This window comes from Chionomys nivalis, chromosome 26 (genome assembly GCF_950005125.1).
Source record: "Chionomys nivalis chromosome 26, mChiNiv1.1, whole genome shotgun sequence".
Lineage (NCBI taxonomy): Eukaryota > Metazoa > Chordata > Mammalia > Rodentia > Cricetidae > Chionomys > Chionomys nivalis.
This window is the reverse complement of record NC_080111.1, coordinates 5,013,371-5,040,545: the sequence shown is the minus strand read 5'-3', so window position 1 is coordinate 5,040,545 and position 27,175 is coordinate 5,013,371. Positions and strand designations below refer to the sequence as shown.

At 45.4% G+C, this 27,175-nt stretch overlaps 1 protein-coding gene across 3 annotated transcripts in view; it reads left to right on the top strand.

The window, feature by feature from the left end:
• Positions 1-27,175, top strand: part of Slc39a10 (solute carrier family 39 member 10) — a 106,182-nt gene that overhangs the window by 52,953 nt on the left and 26,054 nt on the right. Inside the window, exon 1 of one of the 3 annotated variants that reach the window (XM_057758624.1) lies at positions 11,829-12,216. The exons of the other annotated variants lie outside the window; for them this stretch is intronic. The gene's annotated coding sequence lies outside the window, so the exon portion shown is untranslated. Of the gene's footprint in view, positions 1-11,828; positions 12,217-27,175 lie in introns of those variants that run through there. 3 annotated transcript variants of the gene reach the window in all.

The following is a 27,175-nucleotide window of genomic DNA, read 5'->3' as shown; positions in this document are numbered from 1 at the left end:
TCATGTCGTGTAGCACGAATAATAAAAACCCAGGGACAAATATTGGGGTTCGAGCTGAAGATCAGAAAAGCAAAACAGCCAAGCTACTAGAGAAGTCTTAATTTCTACCATGGCTGGGCGACTGCAGACTGAGCCCTGAGCCTCTGTCTCTTCCCGTTTTATATTCCCCTTCAATGCTGGGATTAAAGGCTGTGACTCCCTAGTACTGGGATTAAAGGTGTGAGTCACCACTACTTGGATCTGTTTCTGTTTTGGATTTGTGTAGCCCAGGGTGGCCTTGAACTCACAGAGATCCGCCTGCCTCTCCCTCCCAAATTCTGGGATTAGAGGTATGTGACACACCTGGCCTCTAGTGGCTTAGTTTTACCTTCTGATCTTCAGGTAAAGCTTTATTTATTAAAACACAAAATATCACTATAACGTCATATATCAGTTTGAACTGCCCACACTTAAAGTGCTTGGTGGATAGACACAGTAGACTCATGGCTAACCTATTGGACTCTCTGGGTCTGAGGGAAGTAGTGAGAGATTAATCTGCAGAGTCACGTCAGGAACAGCCTAGGTCAAATGTTTGTCAGCTCAGTCGGTCACCTCAAGGACTGTGGAGGTCCTGGAAGTTTTATGTGGGAGAGTAGCGGATCGAGTTATAGACTTCCGCTGCGCAGGATAGATTGGAGACCCAGCCTGTTCTAGATAATACATAACTTCTAGTTGTGTGGTGATGTGGTATAACCTGAGGCAAGACTTCAAATTGTGAGGGCCAACTGGCGCAATGGCGGCATGGACCTGGGATTCCAACTACTTTCAAGGCTGAGGAAGATGACCGGAGCCCAGGAGATCCAGGCCAAGGTGGGGCTAGGGGAGAAAGGATAGTAAGAGGATCTGAAGGTATGGATAGAGTACAGACCAGAGCAGATTACATCACTTCCGTTTCCCCTCCTCCACCCTTCCGGGAAGTACAATAGAACTAGAGCAAGCATCGGTGTATGTCAAGCAGTGGGGTGTATGCGTTTGAGTTGCTAATGAAACAGCCCATTGTAATGTTCCTATCTAAAACTGAGGTGGGCATCACTGGATTAAAATTAGTAACCGAAATTGTGGGACTTGGCTTCGTCTGGATGTGGTTTGTGCTTGAAACCCGAAAAGTCAGAAGCTTGCCACTCAGTGTGGTGATGTTGAGGGGGCTTTAGACTTTTAAGAGGTGAGGCCTCGTGGGAGGTCATTCGGTCTTTAGAATGCCTCTCAGAAGTGGTTCAAGTGCTTCCCACGGGATGCTGATTAATGGCTTCTGAGGGTGTTGTTGTACAAAAGCAAGCCTGGCTTCAGGCCCTTCCTCATTTGGGCTTCCCGCCTCACCACGTGTGTGTGTGTGTGTGTGTGTGTGTGTGTGTGTGTGTGTGCCTTTGCATCTGCCACACCCTCTGCCACGTCGTGGCTCGCTGTGGGGGCTCTGAGAACAATTCGGTTGGGTCACCTGATCTTGAACTTTCAACCCCTCTAAAACTGAACTAAGCCAACCTCCTTTCTTCCCAAGGCACCCGATCTCTGTCATTTTCTAATAGTTACAGAAAGTAGGCTAAACATGGGGACATAAAATTATTCGGGATAAGCGTATTGTTACGGGCCTCTAGTTTGGTTTGTTTTGGGGAGACCGAACCCAACCCTTAAGTATGCTAGGTAAGCATTCTGCTACTCAGTTACACGCCCAGCTCCTCCAATCTGAGTTTTTACAGTTTCCGAGAAACCAATTTAAAATGCAGGATTTGGTTCTCCTCAATGACCTGGGGAAGGTGGGACTCTGGACTTGGAATAAGAGCCCTTAGAGATGTCGATGCAAGCGGTCCTTCAAACACTCCTTTCCAAACACGGGTAGAGTAAGCAAATTGAAGGACCCAGAAGAGAGGGCCGACATGCAGAGGGCTGAGAATAAGAGCCGGTGAATAAACCAGAAAATGAACCACTAGGGAGATTAAGGGAAACTAGAAGGATGCTGTCTACTACCAATGTAGCAGAGTATGTCAGAGTCTTCCTAAGGGGAAGTGAGTTCCGCAATGGAGGGAAGGGGCTGGTGTAGTCTATAGGGGGCAATCAGTAAGGGAGCCCCCTAGCTTCGGTTACCAGTTTCAGGTGTCCATTCTGGGCATGTCTTCTCATCCTCTTAAACTCATCAAAATCAGAGGGAAGGAGTCGTTAACTGCCTCACCGTCCCAGAGGCATGAAGTTGAATATCATTTCAAAGGTGACCAAATGGTTTCGTGACTAGGGTCTGCAGTAACAATCTGGGAGATGAACTAGGAGAGAAGCCTCCCTTCGAAGGGGGACTTGAGGAAGAGCCTCTGTCAAGTAGGTACAGAGGACAATCTTTTTAGGTGACCGTGGCTGTGAGGAGGGGCGAGAGAAGGCCGAGGGCATGGGCGGTGCTCATGGGAAATGCCTCTGAGGGATGCGGGCCCTCCTGATTTCATTTCGAGTCAAGACCGGGAAACATTGGAGGCCGCCAGTTATGGTATTAATGACAATTCACTTATACATCCTAACCAGTCAAGTGATGTTCCGCCAGACTGTCTCTTTTTTTTTAGCAATTTCTCAGGATGGATAAATCATTGTTCATTGTAGTCACCTTTTTACCAACAGTACGAGTGAAGTGCCAGGCTACAGGAGGGTTGGGACAGGATGATAAATGAAACGAGACTAGAGTTTTGAAATGAAATTTCTCAGTCACTTTCTCATCTTCCTCTACTGGACAGCCATCTATAATTGGCGGAACGTACCTAGCCCATCCCAAACTGGCCACATTATTTAGCCATGGCTAGCTCAAAAATCAGCTGTGTCATTCTGATAGAAGAGAGGCGGTCAGCACTTTGTTGCTGTGGTAATATTGTCTTAGCTTTCGGTTTCTCTCCACCCTTTGTTACTAACCCGTTACCTGGTTGCTGTAGAAAGTCAGATTATCGGCCACTATACTTGTTACTTAGCGTTCTCAAGTATGATCTTAGATATTGCACCAATGCAGCCAATAAGAGATGTACTTTGCTCAATACAGAAGTTCAAGTGAGATGAGATAGAAATAGGACCATGAGAACCCTACTTCTAAACACAGGTAAAAGTTGAATTAGGTTAAATGGAAATTGGCTACTTTAAAATTTACTGAGAGGAGGGTGGATCCGTTGTGAATCGGAGCCAATTAATTTTAGAATAGCTCATAACCTACATGATAACCCTGTAGGGGTTAAGGGCTAGCAAAGGTAGAAAGTGTGTTTAACATTCACTGGGCCCTGATGTCCACGCCTAGCACTAGAACAAAAACTCCACAGAGCCCTATATGGTACACCTGTTACTCTAGCACTCGCAGGCTGAGGCAGGAGGATCAGTGTGGAGAAATTACTGGGCTACATACATCATGAGTTCCAGACCAACTAGGGATATACAGTAAGATCTTATCACAAAAACAACCAAATAATAAACCAACCAAAACCCCTATATAATCATTTATGTGGTATAATAAATTTCAGTTCCTCGAATACTATACACTGTAGGTAGTATATTTGTTTATTTTATATTTATTGCAACTCTTTAGTCTCTTTTCTTTCATCATATTTTTATCATCCCAAGTAGACACACTGTACCCACTAAATATTTACTAGCCATTCCCTCAGGACTTCCCTTCCTTGCTACCCCAGTCCCTCACTTCTATTTCCCATCTTTATGAACTGCCAATTCTGAGTATCTTGCAGAAGAAAAATCATGCAATAGTATGTGGGGTTTTTTGTTTGTTGTTGTTTGGTTGGTTTGGTTTGGTTTTTTAGAGACAGGGTTTCTCTGTGTAGCTTTGGTGCCTGTCCTGGAACTAGCTCTTGTAGACCAGGCTGGCCTCGAACTCACAGAGATCCACCTACCTCTGCCTCCCGAGTGCTGGGATTAAAGGCGTGCACCACCACTGCCCAGTGCAGTAGAATGTTTTTGACTTCTGTATTTCACTTAGCACAGTGTTTTTAGGTTTCCATCATTTTAAAGCCGGCATTTCTATTTGAATCTTGTATGTTAAAGTTAGGGTATTTGTCATATTGACGCTCCCAATAGAAATTAAATAAACCAAACCTCCTGAAGTATGGCCCCTCTAATGGATAATAAAGATGAAGGTGGATGGCCAAATTAAGGCCACAGGTACAGAGTAAAGTTCATCTTGAAACTGGACTCTACCTTTCCACCACTCCCTACTTCTAATACTGTTATAACATGTTTCCATAGATGTGCTGTCTTAAAACCTCAAAGTAAATTCATTCTCTCACTGTTCCTGTAGGTCAGAGGCTTGACTTGGGCATCCTTGAACAAAAGCCCAGATACCAGCAAGACCACCTTTCTCCTAGAGGCTCTCGGTGGGGGCTCCAACTCTTTGTCATCATTGCTAGACTCGCCGTTTGGGTAGAGTTTCCACATCACTGGCCATTATTTTAAAAATACCTTTGGGAGTAGGGCAGGCGAGTGCTGGTGTGGACAATGTATAGAAGTTGGTTTTCTTTCCAACATGTGGGCTCTGGGATTGAACTTGGGTAGTCAGGCAAGCACCTTTGCCCACAGAGCCATCTCACCTTCCCAGACTCTCTCTTTCTCCCTCTTTTTTTCCCCCCCGTAAGGGACTTGTGTAATTAAATTAGGCCCTTAAGTTCATTATCAGCTTTTATTTCTTTTTGATTTAATATGTACGCAGGTCCATGGATTACAACAAGGGCATCCTTGGAAGGGACCTGACCTCTTCGGCCTACCACACTGATCTTCCTTGCTTCCCTCTTGCCTGGGCTGACACCACCTGCCTGCTTTCGATTTTTCTGGGGCTCCTAAAGTGCTTGCTCCCCCATTCAGACACCTGACATGGCACACAGAGGCCTTGCTTAATCTCTCCTAATCCCCCATGCTAAAAAATTTTAAATAAAACCACGAGAGAGAGAAAGAGAAAGAGAGAGACCGAGTGTATGTATGTGAGAGAGAGTAAGAAAGAGAGACAGAGACAGAGACAGAGAGTGTATGTGTCAGAGAGAGACAGACAGACAGAGTGTAAGAGAGAGAGTGTGTGTGTATGTGTCAGAGTGAGAGACAGAGTGTATGTGTGAGAGAGAGAGCTAGAGAGAGAGACAGAGAGAGAGAGACAGAGAGACAGAGAGAGAGAGAGAGTTGTTTCAGTTCCCCAATCTGAAAGCCACACTTTCCCTCACCCTCAGGTCTGTGTGGATCATCACCTGCCATGGCCCCACGCCTTTGCCCAGCTCTCCTCCACTCCCCCTTAAGTCACCTGTCAGATGTTCCTGATTTCAGGAAGGCAGAGTATAACCCATTTTTACTTCTGCTGCCATAGCAACCACACCTCTATCTAGCCTGGCATCCGCCGCTCTGCGCTATCATTACCTCTTGAATCACCTCCTCCACCAGATCATAAGCTATTCAAGGGCTGGAATCTCAATTGTCCACCCCGGTGTCCCAGCTCCTTAGCGCAGTGACTTGCATGCAATAGAAGCTCAAAGATGTGCTTGACAGTTATCTAGCCTGCAACACTGGTCTGTTTTTCGACGCGGACTAATGACGTCCACTTTAATTCTGCTTGGGTATGTTTTAGTGGGCCCCACCAAGGCCTGATTGAGTCACACATTAGTTGTTCATATTTACATTTATTCTTATTTACATATGTACTGATCCGCTTAATTTTTAATATAACTTTACTGATATACATATTTGAACAGCAAGATCAAGGAAAAGCTTTGAAATGGATGTAAAACTGGATTGGTTAATCAACATTCTGCTTTAACTGGATTTAACTGGATTGGCTAATCAACATTCTGATTTAACTGGATTGGCTAATCAACCTTCTGATTTAACTGGATTTAACTGGATTGGCTAATCAACATTCTGATTTGAAAGGTTGAAGTGAACGTCACCCTCAGAGTTGATTTAAGAGAAGATAAAGAAAAAAGAGAGAACAGAAGTTCACAGTGCAAGCATCTCAACATGTTTTTATTTTTAATCTTTGTTTCATTTAAACATTACACTTAAAGTTTCCACTGGCCTACAGCTTTTATAGACTGGCAAGGGCCAGTTATGGGTCCCTTTTCTTTCGCGTTTTAATTACTACTGTTTCAGAGAAGCTGTCCAGATATCTTCCCAGAAATCAGGTTTGGCACAGTCATGCGTGTGTGGGGGGTGTGGGGGTGGTGCATGTGTGTGGGGGTGGGTACGTGTGTGGGGGCTGTGGAGGTGGTACATGTGTGTGGGGGTGGGTACGTGTGTGCGGGGTGTGGGGGTGGGTGCATTGTGTGGGGGTGGGTACGTGTGTGGGGGCTGTGGAGGTGGTACATGTGTGTGGGGTGTGGGGTGGGTGCATGTGTGTGGGGTGTGGGGTGGGTGCATGTGTGTGTGTGGGTGAATGTGTGTGGGGTGTGGGGTGGGTGCATGTGTGTGGGGTGTGGGGTGGGTGCATGTGTGTGATGTGTGGGGTGGGTGCATGGGTGTGGGGTGTGGGGTGGGTGCATGTGTGTGGGGTGTGGGGTGGGTGCATGTGTGGGGTGTGGGGGTGGGTGCATGTGTGTGGGGTGTGGGGTGGGTGCATGTGTGTGGGGTGTGGGGTGGGTGCATGTGTGTGTGTGGGTGAATGTGTGTGGGGTGTGGGGTGGTGCATGTGTGTGGGGTGTGGGGTTGGTGCATGTGTGTGGGGTGTGGGGTGGGTGCATGTGTGTGATGTGTGGAGGTGGTGCATGTGTGTGGGGTGTGGGGTGGGTGCATGTGTGTGATGTGTGGGGTGGTGCATGTGTGTGATGTGTGGGGTGGTGCATGTGTGTGAGGTGTGGGGGTGGTGCATGTGTGGGGTGTGGGGGTGGGTGCATGGGTGTGGGGTGTGGGGTGGGTGCATGTGTGCAGGGTGTGGAAGTGGTGCATGTGTATGGGTGTGGGGATGGCACATGTGTGCGAGGTGTGGGGTGGGTGCGTGTGTGCAGGGTGTGGGAGTGGTGCATGTGTGCGGCGTGTGTGGGTTGCACATGTGTGCGAGGTGTGGGGTGGGCGCATGTACAAGTAGGCTAAGATGGCCAGCCAGGACATCCCATGGGTCCATGTGTCTGCTTCCCCAGCACTGGGTTACAGGTATGCACTCCACACGTGGACTTTTTCACTGGGTTCTGAGAACCAAGCTCAGGTCTTCATGTCTATGTGGAGAGCACCATAAGGTCCAAGCTGTCTCCCAGCCTCTGGTGCAGCCTTGATATAAGAAGCAGGAGTAGGGGAACCGTCTCAGGGACCAGATAGCTAGGACAGGGATCCTGGCTCTGCCATCAAGGTATTTTAATCAAATGAAGAGACATCCACTTTATGGGGTTATAGCAGGAAGAATGAATTATATTTAAACCATTGAAATGTTGCCTGACACATTTTAAATCATGTGAATTCATGTGTTTAGGGTGGGAAGGGAAGCTACAAAATCTAACTGCCTAAAGAAACAATGTCCTTATCCTCGTAATTGGAATGAAACTGAAGTATGAGGTCATCTGACGCCGTATGTGAGCTCATCTACAAGAAAGCAAGCAAGCCAGGCCCAGCGAGTCCTAGACCAGTGGGCATTGCCAGACACGTTCCCTGCAAGCATGCGAAATTACCCGACGCTTCTCCCAATGTGCGCGCTGCAAAGAGGTGGTGATTTATGCGATCGCCTGATGAGCAGGAAAGCAGCTTATCTTATTATAAATAAAGCATTCTGCTTTACTTAGACTGAAATACAAGAGAAATTCGGAAATCCCTGAAATTAGCTTTATGTGCTTCGTGGGTATGAATGTTCTTCCTGAATGCATGTATGTGCATCATGTGTGTGCCTGGTTCCCAACATGCATGTGTATGTGTCATGTATGTGACTGACTCCGGTAGAGGTCAGAAGAGGGCATTGGCTCCCCAGGAACTAGACTTACAGATATTTGTTAGCTGCTGCATAGATGCTGAGAACTGAGCCAGGTAAAGTGCAAACATGCCCTTAACTTCTGAACCATCAATCTCCTCAGCCAATAATTGCTACTCTCGTTTCGACACTTCATTTATTGCCTTCCTTAAAATGTACAGTTTGTCTGCATTCTTGCTGTCAAAAGTTTCAACACACAAAACTACACAATGTTTGCTAAGTGTATCTTGGCTTAAACGCCAGACTTGCTTGTTTTTGTAGATGTGAGTTGTGAAATTGGTCTCATTATTTTGGAAGCTTTGGGTCAGATCTGAAACTGACTCTCATGTGATGACATTTTAAAAATGAATCCTTAATATGTGTTTATTCATTTCAACTAATTGAATACACTTTTAAGATAGTTAATGGGAACTCACGGGTAATTGTTTCCATGCTGGTGATTTCCCTTCAATTGGAGGATAATCATTGTAAATACATTTCAGATTTGCCATACCGATATGATCACTTTTGCTGTTTTGTTTTGTTTTTGTTTTCCCTGATTCCTTTGGACTAGGAGCTTAGTTTCCAAAGGCCAAGGCAGCTGTGCGGCCAGGATTTTTAAGGATCTAAAGTGGCTTCCTGTGGGTTGCTGGGTTCGCTGTTTGCTGCAGGGGGCTACTGAGCCTGTTTATCTTAATGTTCTTGCGTGGGGAACGTTAACAGAGAGCAAGAGGGATAAGTGGGCTGTGAGTTTATTTTTGTTCTGCAGCCCACTACCCTTAGGAATCTAGATAATCGTGTTTGCTCGTTTGGAACCTCTTTTTCCTAAAAAGGCCTGGGAAAAATATACTCTATGAGCAGCATAAATAAATAATAGGATAGTAACTTCTGTCATGGTCAGAGTCCGTGGGGTCTCAAGGCCCAGCACTGAAAGGCTAAAGATGGAATTCCAGGGATGCATGAGTATGCATAGTGGGTTTGGGACAAGAAGCCTTCCTGATGTCCCAAGAGTGAACCTCCTTGCTTTGCTTCGTTTGTCTGAGTGAACTTCCCTCTCTCTCGTGACCTACGTCTTATTTATATTATTGAAGAACATGCTGGAGTGAATGCAAGGTGGCTCTACCGTTTCTCTGCTGTGGGTGCCCCTGTAGCAGCAGCCTGCAGAGGAAAGATCTTGTCTCCACACCGCCATTACTAGAGACAAGTGTGCAGCCATTTTAGGGCTATGGACAGCTTGGCATGTCATAAGGAAGTCAATTTTTCGGTTGTTCCGGGTGGGAGAGCTGAAATACTTGTGTTGTTTCATATCTCCAATCTATTTCTGTCTCTGCAGATTTCTGAGATTTGGTTTCTTACGTAATTTCACTTGTCGAGTAAGCCAGTCACATCTGTCCCTGGTTGAGGCTATGCTGGCCTAGCTTCCTGTGCTGTCTCCCAGAGTCAGGCTCCTCAGACATGCAGTCTTGCTCTTGAGAAACAGGAAGGCCCTGAGAGCTGGGATTTCACTCCCAAGAATAAGAGACAGGGGAATCTCTGTGAGTTTGAGGCCAGCCTAATCTACAGAGGGAGTTCCAGGAAAGGCTCCAAAACCCACACAGAAACCCTGTCTTGAAAAATCAAAAAGAAAAAATGAACCAGAAATGATGGATAATTGCTAACTTTGGTCCAAACCTTTGTTTCTATCTTCCTGGCATCCTCTTTCCCCAGCTTCAAAAGACCTCCGCTCTGGTACCTATGTCTCACTTTTCATCTTCTTGTTCTCTTAAATAATCGCTTCTCTGGGCATAACTTGTCGGGCCCAGACATTTGGCCATGCGACAGTCAGTGATTAGACTGAAGAGAATTTAAGAAGACTTTAAAAAAATCCTAACCTTGATTCGGGAAAAGAAGAACCGAGTTCGAAAGGTCTGTTTCTTCGGCTCTGTCCCGCTCTTCGCAGACCTCACTACCATCCTGACTGTTTTGGGTGGCAATGCATTCTCTGAAATCAGAGGGAAAGCTGGATTTCTGACGTGGACTTGCTTCCCTGACCGTTCAGGTTCAAGCTGGGGCGCGTGACTCACACTTCCACTACTGTACCTAGCTCTTTTCTAATTTTTGGAAGAACTCAGAGGGCCAAGGAATTTACCGTACTGTCCCATCGAGGTAGGATGGCTACCTTTAAAATTGAAGCTCGCGTAGGTGAAATAACACGTGTCTGAAGCAGTGTGGGCAAGACCATTAGCCCTTTCGTTGCCACACGGGGGAGTTCTGGGAAATCTTGACAGGACTGAGAGAGATGTGGGGAGCATGGAGGAAGGCCACTCACAGCGCGACTGATTTGCATGGGCCATACTTCACTGTGTAATCAAGTATTTGGCAAACCAGGTGAACGGTTGTTTAGTAAACACATAGCCCTGTGATTCAAGTGCTCTACCTTATTTGAAAGATAGATATTTTTGAGACCCTGACAATGTGTTAATCAAATAATTAGAAGCCTTAAAATACCAGGGCAATTTGAATGCTTTTATGTAACTCCCGGCTCTATTCCTGGATGTGAGGACTACGGTCATCCACCGTCTTCTTCCATTAGCTGTAAGGTCTGGCGTGGCTTCTCAGAACTCTTTGTTTTTTTGCTTTTTTCGAGACAGGGTTTCTCTGTAGCTTTGGAGCCTGTCCTGGAACTAGCTCTTGTAGACCAGGCTGGTCTCGAACTCACAGAGATCCGCCTGCCTCTGCCTCCCAAGTGCTGGGATTAAAGGCGTGCGCCACCACCGCCCGGCCAGAACTCTTCCCTTTGATAGCAGGGCTTAGGTCACGGGTTGGCTTCCCCAGAAGGGAGAAAGCAGGCTCTGAGGAGTGCAATCTGTTTTTACTCAGACAAGGTTCTCGGGCACCTGGAAGACGTTCCGTGTAGAAGCAGAGAACAGCAGGCAGAACAGCCTCTTTCATGGAGTTCAAGCGGCCAAATAGGTCATGTAGCCACCCTGTATAGGTTTGGTTCTCTATCTATGCCCCCTGCTTCCCTGTGTTGTCTTAGGCAAGTTACTTATTCTCCATGCCTTCATTTCCTGGCTGATCATTCTTCGCTGTTAGGAGTATTAAATTAATACACACGCAATGCACGTTGGAGGTACCTGCTACATAAAGCTGGTAGTTACTGCTGCTCGGGGTTACGCGCACTCCGTCGGACATCCAGAATTCACTTTCATTAGTAAAGTACGCTCAGTTTGAATACAGAAACACGGGCATGCGGGCAGAATACAAATAAGTCTAGACATGAATTAAGAGCCAGGAAGCGGAGCAATGAATAATGAAGCCAAGGGTTTGCCGAGCCTCCTTTTAAGAAAATTGTGGGTTGTTTGTTAGTTGCTTAAGAGGGGAGGAGGCCACTGAGGATGGCGGTGTGACCAAAGGGAAAGCAAGCTCCAGCAGGATGTAGGCATGAGTCCCCCGGAATCGCTGGGCAGATCAGGGAGTTCTGTCTTTGGTTAAGGTGGTGGGGAGTCCCTGGATGGGTACCCAGAATTACGTGACATACTTTTAGACTCAACTTCTCCTTTCTGTTCCGGAAGACCCACTGTAAGTGCGGCTTTAAATGGGGGTGCGGTGGGGGGAGTTATGCAAAACACTTTGCACGTAGCACTAAAGTTCAGATTTGCCCTGAGACTGGAACGGTGGCTGGGGCAGAAGGGGAGGAGTTAATTTAATATAGATGTCTAACCCGCGTACAGATCAACATCCTGACTGATCACTCGGAAACCTGGGCGCTGAGCGGTTCGCTCTCCGGGCTTCCAGGTCTCATCCTTCAGCCCAAGGCCTCAGCAACCAACGTGCGAGGAGACCAAGGGCGCTCCACGCATGCGTTAGAAGCCGCCCCAACTCCTCCCCCTCCCCACCGCGTCCTTTCTCGGAACAAAACTAGCGCGGGGCCTGTGAGCTGCGCAATCTGCGTAGATCGAATTTCTTCAGCTCCGCCTGTCGGTGGAGCTCCCGCGGGTGCCGCGGCTTCCCCTTACGCCAGGAGCGTCCGCGAAGAGAATGGCTGGGCGCTGCGGGTGCGCCGCCGGCGTAGCGCTCAGGCGGCCCGGGTGCGGCTGCGCGGGGAGCCCGAGCGGGCCGGGTGCGCCGCTGGCGTAGCGCTCAGGCGGCCCGGGTGCGGCTGCGCAGGGCGCCGGAGAGGGCCGGGTGCGCCGTCGGCGTAGAGCCGCGGCCCGCGCGCTGGGCTCCGCGACGCAGCTAGCGCAGGCGGCTTTGGTGAATACACGACTGGGTGCAGCCGGGGTTTGGTACCGAGCGGAGAGGAGATGCACACGGCACTCGAGTGTGAGGTAACTATAAAACCCCGATTTGTTTACATTCCCTCCCCCAGAACCGGCCCCGTGCGCGGCCGAGCCTGCGAGTCCCGGGACGGCACGGGAGGCCGGGAGGCCGCGGCTGGGGCCGCCACCGGGGGCCTCCGGGCCGGGGCGCGGGTGTCCGCAGCTGCTGCTGGCGGTGGCGGCGAGCCGGCGAGCGGCTCGCGGGGGCCGGCGCGTGGGGCCGCGGGGCGGCGGTGGGGACCCGCGCCCCTCGGCCCGCTGAGGGGCCCCGGCCATTGCGGGGGCTGCGGGGGCTCCCCGCGGCCGCCGTGCGGAGACCCCGAGGCAGGTCCCAGGGGCTCGGCCGCGGGGGGTTAACGGACGACATCCGCCGAGCTCCGGGCCAACCGAAAAGGCTCGGCAGGGCGCGCGGAAGCGGTGGCGCCGGCTCCCGGGTCCCCGGTCCGGGGCGTGGGGCGAGCGTGGCGCGGCCGCGGGCTTTGTTCCCGGGCCCCGGGATGCAGGGCGGCGTGGGCGCGGTAGGGAGCGGAGGGAAGCGGCCGTTCGGCCCGCCCGCCACGGGGTCCGCGCCTCGCTCCTCCCTCGGGGGTCTTCGGAAGTCCCCAGGCAGGCGAGGCCGCGGGTGGCGTGACGTGGAAAGGGCTTCCTGTGGCTCCCGAGAAGCCGCGTTCACGTGGGAGCCTGTCCACATGGGCCGAGTTGCAGGAGCTGGGCACGTGGAAGCCATCTCGCCGCAGGACGCCCCGCCACCGGTTGGGAAGGGTCCTCTCCTCCCTCCCCAACCCCACGAGTGTCTGCTCCTACAGTGACACAAAGCACTAGTTCAAAGGCAACAGCCTTCTAGAAACTTTCATTTATGTCTGCATTATTAAGTGCGGTCACTGGCGGGTGACAGGTTTCTTTCATGGTTTCTTTTGGATGTATCTAGTGATAAAGTGATACAAGACCTTGAGGCTGAGAATTGTAACAGTACGATCCGGAAGCCGTAACAAAGCAAGACTACCGTGTCCAGTGTCAGATTAGGATCCCCTGCTCCCCACGTACCCCGTGAGTCATATATTCAGGACATTGGGAGTCCGTCCCACACACCCCACTTCCGGTGTGCGTGGAATGTTACACTGGGAAGACACATCGGTGTTGAGGTGCTGCGAAGAAAACTGAGTTTTTCTTAACATTTGTGTGTTTTCCAATAGGTAAGGATACAATGAGTTGTTAGTTACATTGAAACAGTTACGGGGAAACTACGTGTTTGTGGCCATACTTTAATAAAACCTCAAATAACCCACCGATCTGGCCTGCCTACTGACTAACTTCAAGCTAGCAAGAACTAAATAGTCTTTACAGAATTTGTTTTAAGCTCTTTGTATCCCTGTCATCTTGGCCTGTATTCAAAAACTGCTTCCCCACCTGAAAGTAAGTTTCAGTGCCTTTAATCTCGCCCCAAATTGACAGAACCGAATTCTACCTACTAATGAGGGCGAGAATAACCTGGATGCTTCTTAAAATAGGTGGGAAGGAAGGTGTTTCCTTATGCTACACCTGAAGGCACACCCAGACCAGTAAACCCAGCGAATTTGGGAGACTGAGGAAGGGAGCTGTCAAGTTCCATTTCTGGAATCTGTCTCAAAAAAGTTAAAAAAAAAAAAATCTCATAGCTCAGTGACTCAGAGACTTGCCCAGGGCTTCCACGAACCTCGGCTCAGTCCTCAGTACTACAAATAGCATGCACGTGTGTGTGGCCGTGTGCGTGCTTACGGTCATGAGCTGTGCAGGTGAATACCCTTCACCTGAGATGCAGTACTAGAAATATTTCCAAGTTTTGTGTCCGGATTTGGGGATGTTTCTTGTGCCCAGGTCTAAACACGAATTACAGTTTTGTTTTGTGTAGGCCAAGTGCACAGACACTGAAGGTAATTTTACAATATTTTTTCTGCATGCGCAGTTTGAGGCATATGCAAACGTGAGGTGTGGATGCTAGCCCAGCTACTGCGTGTTGGTTCCCACAGCACTGTGGATTTGGTAGCTCTCACATTTTATACTCAAGTGCTCCCTGTCTTAGGTCTTCCTGTTACAGTTTACAGTCCACTGATAGTCTGTAAACTGCTACCGTCTTTCCACGGTTTTGTTCAGACTTTCGGTTTTGATCCGTAGTTTACCCGTGTAGTCCTTGTGTACCTGGAACTCAGGATTCTTGGGAGTCACCGTGGCTCTCTCCAAATTTTGAGGAGGCCTAATGTTTAGCATGCAGGCAGTGCTCTAGGAAGCCTCAGTGATGTATGAGAAGATACAGTGTGTGCAGCAAGGGAAATCATTCAGCAGTTGAGCTGATCCTGAGTTTGTTCACATGGTATTGCCCTCGCCCCTTCTGAACTCTGGGTATTGAGCAGTCCTGGGATAAATTTAGGAATTTGGAATTGGAATGAGGCTGAATATTTAAAACCTGGATTTACTGTTAACTAATTTGGTTACCTTTACAAGTTGCTTTAGACTGTGAACTTAAACTGTCATAAAACCCACCACAGGAGTTTAATATGGCCATTAATAAGGAACCGAAGAGCTCACCCTCTAAGCTTTTGTGCGTCCAAACTTTAATTATTGAACTTACTTTCTCTCTATTTTTTTTCCTGCTAATTGATTAACCCCAGGATGATAACTTAATGATTTCTATTTAGGTCTTTGAGAGGGCACATCTCTTACGCCCATAACTCATAGCTAGTAACTGATAACTGTAGATTTGTTTTTGCCTTTTTTATTTTTTTATTCTGTAGTTACATGTGTATGGGCTATTTTTAATTAAAAATTATTTTTACGGAGTCAGATTCCTGAAGGGAAGCATATACCCCACCGCTTTCTGCTCGAAAGTGTCAGTGTGCCATGACTCATCCAATAGATAGCTTTTCTCTCAGGGTTAAACCTGGCTTTAATTTAAGATCCCCGGATAAACATGCTCACAATACAATGCCTGCTTCAGGAGTGGAAGTGCAGCAGAGTTTTGTATCAATGGGACACTGTCACTATTACATTGAAAAGCAATATTCACAAATTGAACAAAGTAGACGACTGAAAACAGAAGAAAAATACTGACAATCAAAACAGCTTTTTAATCAGTGGTTTAATTATAAGCCATCTTCCATTAGAGTGTAATTCGTATTAAAAATATACAGAAGGTTGGGGGTCTCGTAGGCAGCTTAGTCAACAACTTAGCTGCCACAGTCGATTCCTAGATTCTATCTCTAGCCCTACAGCACACTGAATAAATACAGTCTGTCTTTTAGTTGCCTGGTCTAATCCTCAGCAGTTTGCTGCCCCCTAGTGTTTGATTTACCTTGACGTTTCTTGGCACCTGTCCTGTGGACTAAAATTAGAACCTGCCTTCCTGTAGATGTACCTATGGATTTCCTCTAGCTGACTGCTGCTGCCAATAAAAATGTGTACCTACTTTTTTTTCCCATACATTTAGTCCCTCGTTTTCCAAATATGGAAAAATAGATGCAAAATCGTTACATTTCAAAAGAATATATAGGCTTTTCTTTTTAAATTGCAAAAGCAATTTGTTAAAATTAGAGGTATTTGAAGTTAGCTTTGTATGTGAGTAATGTCAATATTATTCATTTAAGCTGGGCTTTTTGTCTTGAAAAGGCTGTTAAGCTTTCCGGCTTAATTTTTCCCATCTAATGTTGCGGCCTCGACGGGTTACTCTGTCTAGGGTTTGTAACCCGCCTGGCTGGCCAGTTATTCCAGGGTCACGGAGAGGCACCACCTGAAAGGCATAGGCTGATAAGGGGAAGGAGGCTAAGCTTATTTGTCAAAGCCTCCGTTTATTAGAGTCATGGTTACAGCTTATATAGCCCCTGAATGGGGAGCTTGGGGGCTGGGGCATGGGGTCTTGCCACGTGGTCCACGCCCATCACCTAGGCCAGGTCACGATTCCTTGGTCAGGAAGTCACAAGGTGACCCCACCTAGTTGTCTAGATAGTTTGGAATGTGAGGCAGGTTCTGCTAAGAGATAACTCTCTATTAACAGTTAATTTGGGTGCAGGATAGGCTTGGTCAATAAGACTATTCTCAATACAATTGAGAAGTGAAGCCCTCTGTAAAAACTCCTCACGGCGGTGCTTCCTGTAAATTTTGGGGGGACACGGCTCCTGACAATCTAACTTTATGTTGTACTGATAATAAAGTTTGAAAATGTTCTATTCACATGGTGACCTTGTTTTTAAAATTAAGTAATTTTTGAATAAAAGAAAGTCTCTAGTTTCTTATCTTGACCACTAGATTTGTCAGTCTTTTATGGGTTCAGATTATGCTAATAACCAGTTTTCCGAGACACTTGTTTTTACTTTTTAAGATCTGTGGGTGGGCCACAGTCATGTTTAGATTTTTTTTTTTGAAACAAGAAAACATTTTACTTCTCAATAAAAACTTATTGGAACATCTAAAAGTGTTCAGTAGGTATAAAATAATACGTAACAGAAGTGAAAAGGTTTAAGTAACAGCAAAGTTACTGAAATTATTCCCAGACTCTGTAGGTCACCCATATTATTTAGAAATGTTAGAAAACAACCATTTAGTGTTGTATCACAAATAGTATTGAGTTTATTTTCCTAATTCGTTTGAATAGAACATACTCAGGATTACAGCCACCTGGATAACAGGGACTGGAAACTTAGTGAACTTTTGAAAGTTAAAAGATGTCCTAGCAGGATGCTAGCAGCAGCGACAGGTTTATGCAGCTGTAAGGATAACATCTTATTTCAGTGGGTGTTTATTTTTGTTATTGGGGGGAATAACTATAAGTTAATAGTAGAAGATTTTGTAATTATTTTAATAATTACGTTTTATAGTTCCTCTGAAAGATGCTGCTTTGCTACTAAAAGGAAGGGAAATGTCAGCTAGAACTCATCCTTGAGTTAACATTGCCAACAGGAAATAATTTTGTCCTTATTCTACATTCCAATTTTCAGTTGACTCCAAAAAGGCTTAGCATTGCAGGAGAGGCCAGTTCTTCGTCCTCGTTCATCTGAGACTTAGTGATCAGTTCAGGATTCAGACTGATGGAAGCATTAGAAACTCTCAGCTGTGGTGTAGTGCTAAAGATGTATTTTCTACCGTGCTACTGATGTCAAAGGAGACATTGCAGATGGCTTTTTACAGATCTAAAATGGTTGTGAACTCGCTGTTACATATTTTGTGAACTTCTGAATTTTTAAACAATTTCTCCTGAATTGGTTTCTCATTCAGTTTCTAGGGTGTTTGTTTTAATGTGAACTAAACTGGGGCCATAATGGGACAAATTCGTAAACTTGCTTTTATGTGGCTTCTTGGTTTGCGTCTGTGTCACCCGTGGCTGCCTTCGTGCTGGTGCTGGCGCTGAGGAAGCTGTGCTGGAGGCAGCAGGCCCACAGACTCTGGCTTCATTCCGAGCAGCGCACGTCTGCCAACCCTTGGATTTATTCTTGACACTCTTACCATTATTCTACATGTCGCTTTTAAGTGTTTGCTGGTAGAATACTTTATTAATAAAGTGTTCATTCAGATGGCAATGAAATTTTCTAGGTAGTCCAGGCTGGCCTTAAACTCTTGTTCCAACATCCCGAATGCTGGGATTTACAGGGATGTACCACCAGTGAGCACTGCTGAAGGTTTCTCTTAAAAAGGGAATCGATATAAGAGACCCTAGCATTTTAGGGCTCTGCTGCCTTTAGCTAGACTTGTAGGAATATGTTAAAGATGGTGAGCTGGGGGAAGCTACTTATATTTAAGAATCATGCAAGAAATTCCAAAATCTTCATAGGCATGGTTGCGTGCATGTGGAAACATCAGTTATGACTTTGAAAATATGCTGTGCCAGAGCTGAAAACGTGACATAGTTGTGGAAAAAGTGACCTGTGTTGATGGGATTATTGATAAATCGGGAGTAATTTTAAAAAACTAAAGCAGGCACTTGGGCTAATTCCAAAGGTAACAGTCCTGTTACTGAGAGTGGTGTAATTACACTGGTGGCGACAGAATAACAGAGCTGAGTCTCAACTTTCGCTGCTAAATAATTTGAGTGCAAGACTAAACAGTGTTCAAATTTTGCAATTATTTCTCATCATGGACTTAATTACAGGCAAGTATCCAGAAATAATGGATAAATTAGAAGTAAGATGTATATTGCAGTTAGAACTACATAAAGACTTGTGAAGTTCTCAGCTGGTGTGATTTCTCTTCTACGTGTGCTAGACATTTGTTGGCTCATTAGCTAAATGTTTTCCAATTTCATTGATTTTCAGGGTTTCCTAAATTCACATGGTTTTATGAAGTGTCTTTAAGGGCAGAGGAAGTCTCCTGTGTCCTCTCTCATACTCTTCTACACAGACGGCAGGCACCTTTAGTGCCTGTCTCCGGCTCACAAGTTCGCAGCCCGGCTCCAAGCCTGCACTGCCTGTTGTGAGTCGGGGAGTCAGGGTGACTTCGAGTTCTTCCCACTCTGCATGCCTTCCATTTCCTGTCCTAGTTCCTTAAGTCAGTTTGTTATTTTAGTTTGGAAGATCATTTAGTGTTATGTTTTTATGATGCAAGTGTTAACTACAATTGACCCATTATGGGAAATAATTACTTTGTCTTTTCTGCAGTATTTTCTTTTCCAACCTTACTATTTTCTCAGACATCATTCTTGTTAACTTCTCCTATATATTAAAATCTGTATCAGCTCTGTGTTTTGAAATGTGTTGCAAGAGGAAAATTAATTTCTTAAGTCTTTGGGCAGAAATGATTAAGCCTGGTAATAAACATTAGTTTGGTTATTGACAGATTAGTTTGGCATTTGGATGATGTTTTCATAAGAGATTGCTAAATGTTTGAATTATGTCATCTCACTTTGTCCAACAATTACAGGACCCTAGTAGCTCAAATAACTGCAACAATGGTAAGAACTAATGGGCCAGAGAATGTTCCTACCAGAGAAGTAGCCTCTGTGTAGCCCTCAGCATGAGAGTCTGTCCGTGTTAGACAGCATCACCCTGAGCTCTGTGGTCGCTGCCCCACCTCCTGACCTCAGAAGGAGCATTTTGACTGGCAGTTCTTATGAATGGCAAGATGGTGTAACTTCAGGGAAATATAACAGTGACACCGTGGTGAAAAGAAAAAATATGGAGGGAGAGGAAATACGGGTGCCATCGTGAAGGCCTGGGCAGTGGTGGTTCTGGGATCGAAGGCATCGCCCTCCTGATGAGTGTTTTCGTAAGGATAACTGTGCACATGCAAGGGAGTTGAAGCCTTTACTGAAGAGTAAATAAAATCATACATTTAAGTAGCTTTGAAAGCTTTTCAGTAATTAATGACAGAAAGGCGCCTCCACCAGTGAGATTTTACTGATCTCAGGTATTCTCTGTATTACCAATAGGAAAGACTAGCAAACATTGTTATCTTCCTATGCGTCAGGCTCCCTGTAACAAAGGATCAGAGTGCAGAAATTAAGGTAGTTGTACAGACATTTAATGAGAAAGTCAGTGTTCAGAATACTAGAAATGTTGGCTTGATGTGCTGTTTATCGGAGTATTAGTTAGGGGTGTTGCTTATTGAGGTGCCTTAAATCAAGACATAGATGCTTAGAGTCTAATTTTAAGTTATAGAGTTATACTCAAGCTCAGTGAACACATCTGTGTTGTCGTATGAGTGAATCTCAGTGGGGAGATTAAGAGATTGCCTCAACTGTGCTTCTTTTTCCATTTAGTTACTGAAAGTTTTATTGGCATTCTACATTGTGAGCATGGCTTCAGGGGTTTACATAGCTGGTCATAGATGGTTTGTTACAGAAACAAACCATCCTGCTGCAGGAGGATTCTGGTTTCTGCTGAGAACTCAGTTCTGCAGTACTGTATTCTCGGAGTGATTCTGTAATGTCAGGAAGCTGGTGTGTTGGGATGAGTCCTCCTACTGCTGAAGTTGAATGGATCTGATACGCCTTGGCTGTGCTAGTTGGTCCTGCTTGTGCTCTTGAAATGTTTTGATAACATTTTGTTAAAGCCATTACAAAGGGTCTTTTCTCCCTAGTTTTGTACTTTGTATAATTTTAAGTCAAGGGAGCTGGAGAGATGGCTCAGAGGTTAGGAACACTGACTGCTCTTCCAGAGGTCCTGAATTCAATTCCCAGCGACCACATAGTGGCTCAGAACCATCTACAATGAGATCTGGTGCCCTCTTCTGGCCTGCAGGCATACATGGAGGCAGAATACTGTGTACATAATAAAATATTTTTTTAAAAAAATTTAAGTCAAGCAATAATGTCACATGTAATAATACTAGTGTCTTAATTGCTTTCCAGAGCAGTTTAGGATGCATTGTGTTAGTTCCCTTAGTAGATGAGCTTTATTGAGGACAGACAGTGCCCTATACACGATGGTGCATCTGTGAATGCATCAGAAATGGGGATGACCTCCAGGGAGCACCACTGTTCATAGCTCGCACTTAAGTAACATTTACATAATGCAAGGTAGGAAAATAAAATTTTTTTTATCACTTAAATGTTGTATGACTTTTTATTTTGTTCTTAGTTAACTGTGAAACAAGCAGAGATCAGTGGCACCACGTTCTAAGTGATAAGATTTTAAATGTTATTATTTACCTAAGGATTCATAACTAATAAGGCAGTCTAGTCTTTAACAAATCTTTCGAAAAGTTATTTTTAATATATATTTATATTTATATATAATTTTATTATGTGTGCATGTACGTGTGTGTGAATGAATGAGCTGTACACAGTACATGTGTAGAAGTCAAAGGACGGCTTTGCAGAGTTGGTTCTCTCCTGAGACTCAAACTGAGGAGGTTGGGTTTTGTTGCAGCTCCCTCTTCTGTCCGCAGCCCTCCCGACAGACTTGACAGCCTGCCTGATGTTCCTTCAGGCTCACTCACTCAGCTTTCCTGTGGATGCCATTGTTGATTGACTATCCCGGCTTTCATGAAGAAGTGCTGTGCTGAAACACTGGAAAAAAGTTGGTTTTCAGATTTGCACACGTAGACACATTGTTACAGGGATGTTTACATGTTTACTTAAAGGGTGGCATACTTCCATAATCCCAGTTGAGCAGTTCAGTGGTTTTTCTTTGAATTTCTACCTCCCTGCCTTTTGCCTTTCAAAATTAACAGCTGAGAACATCGAGAGGGATAGCATAAAGAACTCGTAATACCTTCCTGTTCGTGTTTATTGCATGATGCCATATAGAGTTTATGCTGGCCTGATTGCCCTTTCTAGAACCCAGAGTTGGAGATAAGTTGTTTACTACTGGTGTTCTTTCCTGTGTCAGTCACGTTAGTAACTAATTGAATGACTTTGTTTTTTGTTTATATTGTTTTATTGACTAGCTATTATTAGGAAACAGTTGCATTCCCCTTAAATCCGTCTTTGTGTTGTGCTGGATGGGCCACTTTGCTATAAGATTCGAGTCTGGTTTCAAACAGTTCCACAGTCCTGGTGTCTCATCCTTTGTGTCTACCTTCAGTGTTAAATATTCCCCGGGGGGGGGTGTACCTTAAATTTTCTACATTTATGTCTACTTGTATAAGTAAAATATCTATCAGAAGGTTTGTAATAATAACAGTTAGTGTATAAGGCGCTATGTACTATTACTTTACTTGAAAAACTAAAAAGCTGTAACTTGACATTATATAGTAAAAAATTCAATTAAAGAATTTTCTAGGCCGGGCGGTGGTGGCGCCTGCCTTTAATCCCAGCACTCGGGAGGCAGAGGCAGGCGGATCTCTGTGAGTTTGAGACCAGCCTGGTTTACAAGAGCTAGTTCCAGGAAAGGCTCCAAAGCTACAGAGAAACCCTGTCTCGAAAAACCAAAAAAAAAAAAAAAAAAAAAATTTTCTAAGCCTTATGGAAGAACGTCCTGTCAAAGATCTCAAACTCTCTTTATGTAAATCGACACAAATGGTCATTACTGTGTGTAGCCTTGTGTTTTGGTTCACGCATGGCACTGTAAACTGGATGGGCCAGGCCAGTTGACTGACGTTTGCTGAGCTAAGTGTGCCTCCCAGGAAGAGCATGCCAAGGGAAGCGCTCCTGTGTGTCTTGGGCAGGGCTGCCCAGTCTCCTGTGCCTGCCAGCGTGGCGTGTGTGCTGTTGCCTCCTGCTTCGTGTTGTGTAAGGACCCGGGGGGCTCCTCCCTTACGGACAACCAACCGTCTGCTCTGCGTGGGAACCATGGTCACAGTCAGGTGCTTTCTGTAGTTCTTACATTTAATCAGCGTCAGTCTCTTGGCTTTGGGAGTGCCTGTGGCTGTGTAAGACCACTGGGAAAGGTTGACGGGAAGGTGGTGTGGAGTTGGAGCTATTTCTACAACTGCTGAATTTTAAACTATTTCAGGATAAAAAAAATTTTTTTAAACATTTGTCCATGCTGTTTCCAGTTTTGTTTTGTTTTTCTGATTCAAAGTGGAAGCCTGTATTTTTGTACGGGCGTTAAAAAGTAAGCATTAGTTGAATGACAATGCACCCACATGTGGGTATAAAATGACAACACACTTGCAGGTGAGCATCCACATCTGGGTATAAAATTCAGCTGTTTTATGCAAAGTGAAAGTGCTCATGGGCCAGCAGCCAGGTGGAGAGAGAACTTAGTAACGAGCCCACTTGTCTCACGATGCAGCCCAGGTTGGCCAGCGCTATACGCACAGTTCAGATGTTAAAACTAAGTATAGGAGGAATGTTGGGTATATTGTGGTTGCGCAATGATGAAATTGCCTTATTGTAAATTAACCGTCCTAATTAGCAGTTACGCAGTGACACTAACCTTTCGACTGGCGCTGTATGACACATCCGCAGGGAACCTGAGCCCACCTTCATGGTGACTCCTGCTAGGTTGTTTATTGTCGGAGCTCATCCTAACTTTTGCTGTGCAGTCGGATCCACATTGGTGTCTGCAGAGCACGGGAGAAGTCTTGCCAAGCCAAGACGATTCTCAATTATAAAATCAGTACTCTGAACACATAAAGTCTGAGGAACTCTAAAGCAGAGACATGGTGGGAATATTTTGTTTAAGGCACAGCCAAGTCCTCTGAAGGCCAGTGTTTAGGTTGGAGTCCTATGGGCTTGTCTGACGTTTCCTGCACTCCCTTTTCCACCCCACGGGTAGCCTGTGGCAGTTACGGGATTCTCAACTTCCATGGAAGCCTAGGGAGTTCCATACATTAAAGGTGCGCCTGGATTCCCACCTCCACGTTAACTGAGGCCGTGGCTGCCGCGGGTGAACTCCTGAACCCGTGTTTCCTTTTTTTCCTCCTTCCACTGTCTTGAGTTTGAGTCCATCCATGGCAGGTTGATAGGTTTCAGAATAACCAGAGCAGAGAGACCCTAAACCCTGCCACAGTTAGACTGTTCCTGTGACAGGTAGAACTCGCTGATTCCTGAGCTACTGCCTTTGAGAAGGGCTCTCTGCAGAGCGTCTTTGCTCAGATGGATTCCTCAAACACACCTGCTAGAGTGGTAGTACCGAGACGGCCAGAGCTCACTCCTGGGTCACTTCTGCTCTTACGGACCCATCATTCTCCCCTGAATGTAGTTATTGAGAGTCTGGGGAGTAGAATCCCTGGAACACATTGAGTCCTTTACAGAAATGTATACTGATCCATAGCGACATAAATTTTATGTATACGATTGCTAGGTTTTCTGTTTCATGGTGTCATTGTATAGATGTTTTCTAATCTACATTTACTACCGCTGGTTCCATTTATTGAGCAGTGAGATAAGGCACAGTGAACAAGCCGTGTGACATTTGTGTATCGCATGAGCGGATAACTCAGACCGTCAGCTTACCCCAGCATCTCAGAGAGGAGTGGTAAGGCTGAGACAAGTGAGAGGCTCATTGTCATGAGTGTTCAAGTAAAATAATATAATTTTATCTAGGCTGACAGTTTATCTCCGCATGATTCTCTTATTTCAGTGCTTCTGAAATAAAGACAAAACCGTCACAGTTATTAGTAGAAATAGTGTCTACGTTGGGCTTTACAGGTTACTGACTCTTTCCTCAGACTTCTTTCTCCTTTGACCATTAAAATGTCTGGTGGGGAAGAAACTATGTGGATTAAATAGAACTTTAAATTTTTTGATTAATTGATTATCTTTTTGGCTAACAAGGAGGTCACTCAGGCAGGGAGCTTGGTGCTTTGATTAGCATTGCCCCCACACAGCTCTTCTGCTCGTCCCGTTGTGCTTGAGAAGCCAGCATCTCAGGACATGCCCGTCCTTTTCATGGGGTATTTCATTTCATTCTAAAAGGTATGTCATGTTTTTAACACGCGATTGATTATTGCCTCGTAGACGTATGTAGTCAGATACCCAGAGTTGTTGACATCCGTTCCTGCGAGTTGTCAGTGAGCCCTTGTATGGCTCTCCTGCAGTGTCTGCAACCTTCAGTCTCACGTCTAACCAGCCTACAGTGGTTTGTTGTCCTGCAACCAGGTGACCACAGACTCTGAAAACGTTAAGGGAGAAGCCTTAATTACCGTATTTCCTTTTCCTCCCTTCTGATGGTTCCCAGTTTCTTGGTGGTCTGTAGCTTCTAGCCACATCACTAAATTTAATATTTTTGTAATGGTGACTTTTTCAGTGAGACTGGATAAGAAATTGAAGTGCTTAGGTTAAAAAATTGAATCTCAGGGTAGCTTTGCAATAAAATGTGTAGACTATAATAATTCTTAGCTCATGTCACCTATAATTCAACCTAACATATTCAGGTAATTATAACCTTTGGTTGACTACAGTATCTAATGAGGAGTGTTTGATAATTTATTGGTATAAATTGTTAGACCTCAAACTTTAGCTAGTTTCTATCGGACTCAATAAGAAGCTGGATTGAAACACTGTTTGACCAGAACCCAAGACTCGGATGTGGCAGGTCTGAGTAGGGTGTAGTAACTCCTTGACTAGGGTATTCCTGCCTCCAGGAGGATCTTGATGCCACTCAGAACCACCCCTCGCTAACCTCTGCCCAGGTATATGCGGTCAGGAAAACAGCTCCATAACCTCTGCCCAGGTGTATGGGGTCAGGAAAACAGCTCCATAACCTCTGCGCAGGTATATGCGGTCAGGAAAATAGCTCCATAACCTCTGCCCAGGTATATGCGGTTAGGAAAACAGCTCCATAACCTCTGCCCAGGTGTATGGGGTCAGGAAAACAGCGACCACTCACCTCCACTACCCTGCATCAACAGGTGTTAAAGATCTCAGGTTGCCTCTGGTCAGTTTCCCTCTTGTAAACAGCAGAGTCCATACCTTTCTGCTCCCGGTGGTCTTCTCCCAGGCTGTGGCTTCCTTTTATGAACATAATGGTTTCATTGAGTCTTTGAAGATTCCGTACAGTGCATTTTGATCATACCCACCCTTCCCCTAGTTCCTCTCAGATCCACCCACCCCACCTCCGTACTTAGGACTTGTTTCTTTTTTTCTTTTTTAAAGATTTATTTATTTGTTTGTTTGTTTATTATGTGTACAACATTCTGCCTCCATGTATGCCCACACAGCAGAAGAGGGCGCCAGGTCTCATTACAGATGATTGTGAGCCACCATGTGGTTGCTGGGAATTGAACTCGCAACCTCTGGAAGAGCAGCCAGTGCTCTTAACCACTGAGCCATGTCTCCAGCCCAGGACTTGTTTCTTTGTGTTTTGTTTTTTTTTCCTTTTTCAGAGATACCTTTTGAAAAGAAATCCTTAATTTTAATTGAAGTCAGTGACATTAGTTTTCCTTTTTCGGCGCCTTCTGTCTCCTATCTTGAAGTTCTTAGGTAACTTTCGTAGAGCTGCGCTTGCGAGTAACGGTGGTCGGTGGTCACATACGACTGCTGAGCACCTGAAATACGGCTAGTCTGAATTAAGTTGTGCTCTACATCATGCTGATGTGAAATGCCTGCATCAGTTCCAATACATAGTATTAGCAGGATGTAGAATACCAGCTAACGAGTTTCAGATGTGAGTCAGCTAAAATGTAATATGAAATTAGTTTTGCATGTTCAGAAGAGTTCCAAATGCCAAAGCCGGCTCACATTCTGTTTCTGGGATCTCGAAGTGTGCTGCTGGGTGGACTTACCTAGTCACCATTGTCTTCTGTGCCCACTCCATCCACGACCGCGGCCCTCAGCTGCATGCGGACGACCAACGTTGTAAATGTGACTGATCACCGAGAAGCCGAAATTCAGATTCACATTTAATTCATTTAGAGTTGAGTGCCCGCCTGCAGTGACTGACATTTTTGGACATTCCTGTTTTAGCATTTATTGTCTGGGTTTTGCCTCCCATTTTATCTGCACTGTGTGTGGTGTCAGATCGAGAGCACCAGGGTGTTCGTTCTTCTTTGTGCAAATTGAGCCAACAGACAACAAGGAAACAATATTCTTTTTAAGACTATTTTTTCTTCTTTTGGCATATTCCTTTTTTTTTTCATTTTTACATTTTTAATCTCTGTCTCTCTTGTGTGTGGGTATGTATTGTGTGTATACAAATGCCATGACATGCCTCTAGAGGTTGGAGGATAAACTTGCAAAATGTGGATTCTGGGGATTTAACTCAGGCTATCGGGCTAGGCAGCTCCTTTATCCGCTGAGCCATCTAGTTGGCCTTCCTGGTCTATTTTTGCACCAGACACCTACCGCACCGCCTCTAAGAGCTAATTGAACGCGTGTTCCTGCCTGTTTTCTTCCTCAAGCTTGTCATAGCCTCTCTGACGCTGTCTGATTTCACAGAAATGTTACGTACAGCTCATTGCTTTTCACAGAGTAACTTCCAGGATTTTGACTGAGATTGTATCAGATAAACACTTGATCCACTCAAACGTAGGATAGTCTTCTATTTAGTTAAGCCTTCAATTTATTCAGTAAAGTGGGAACCTTTTCTACATACAGTCCTTGGACTTTGTTAAATTTATTCCTAGCCATTTGTTGGCTACTAATAAAGGTATTAGTTACTAGTTTCATGCTTTAGTTTTT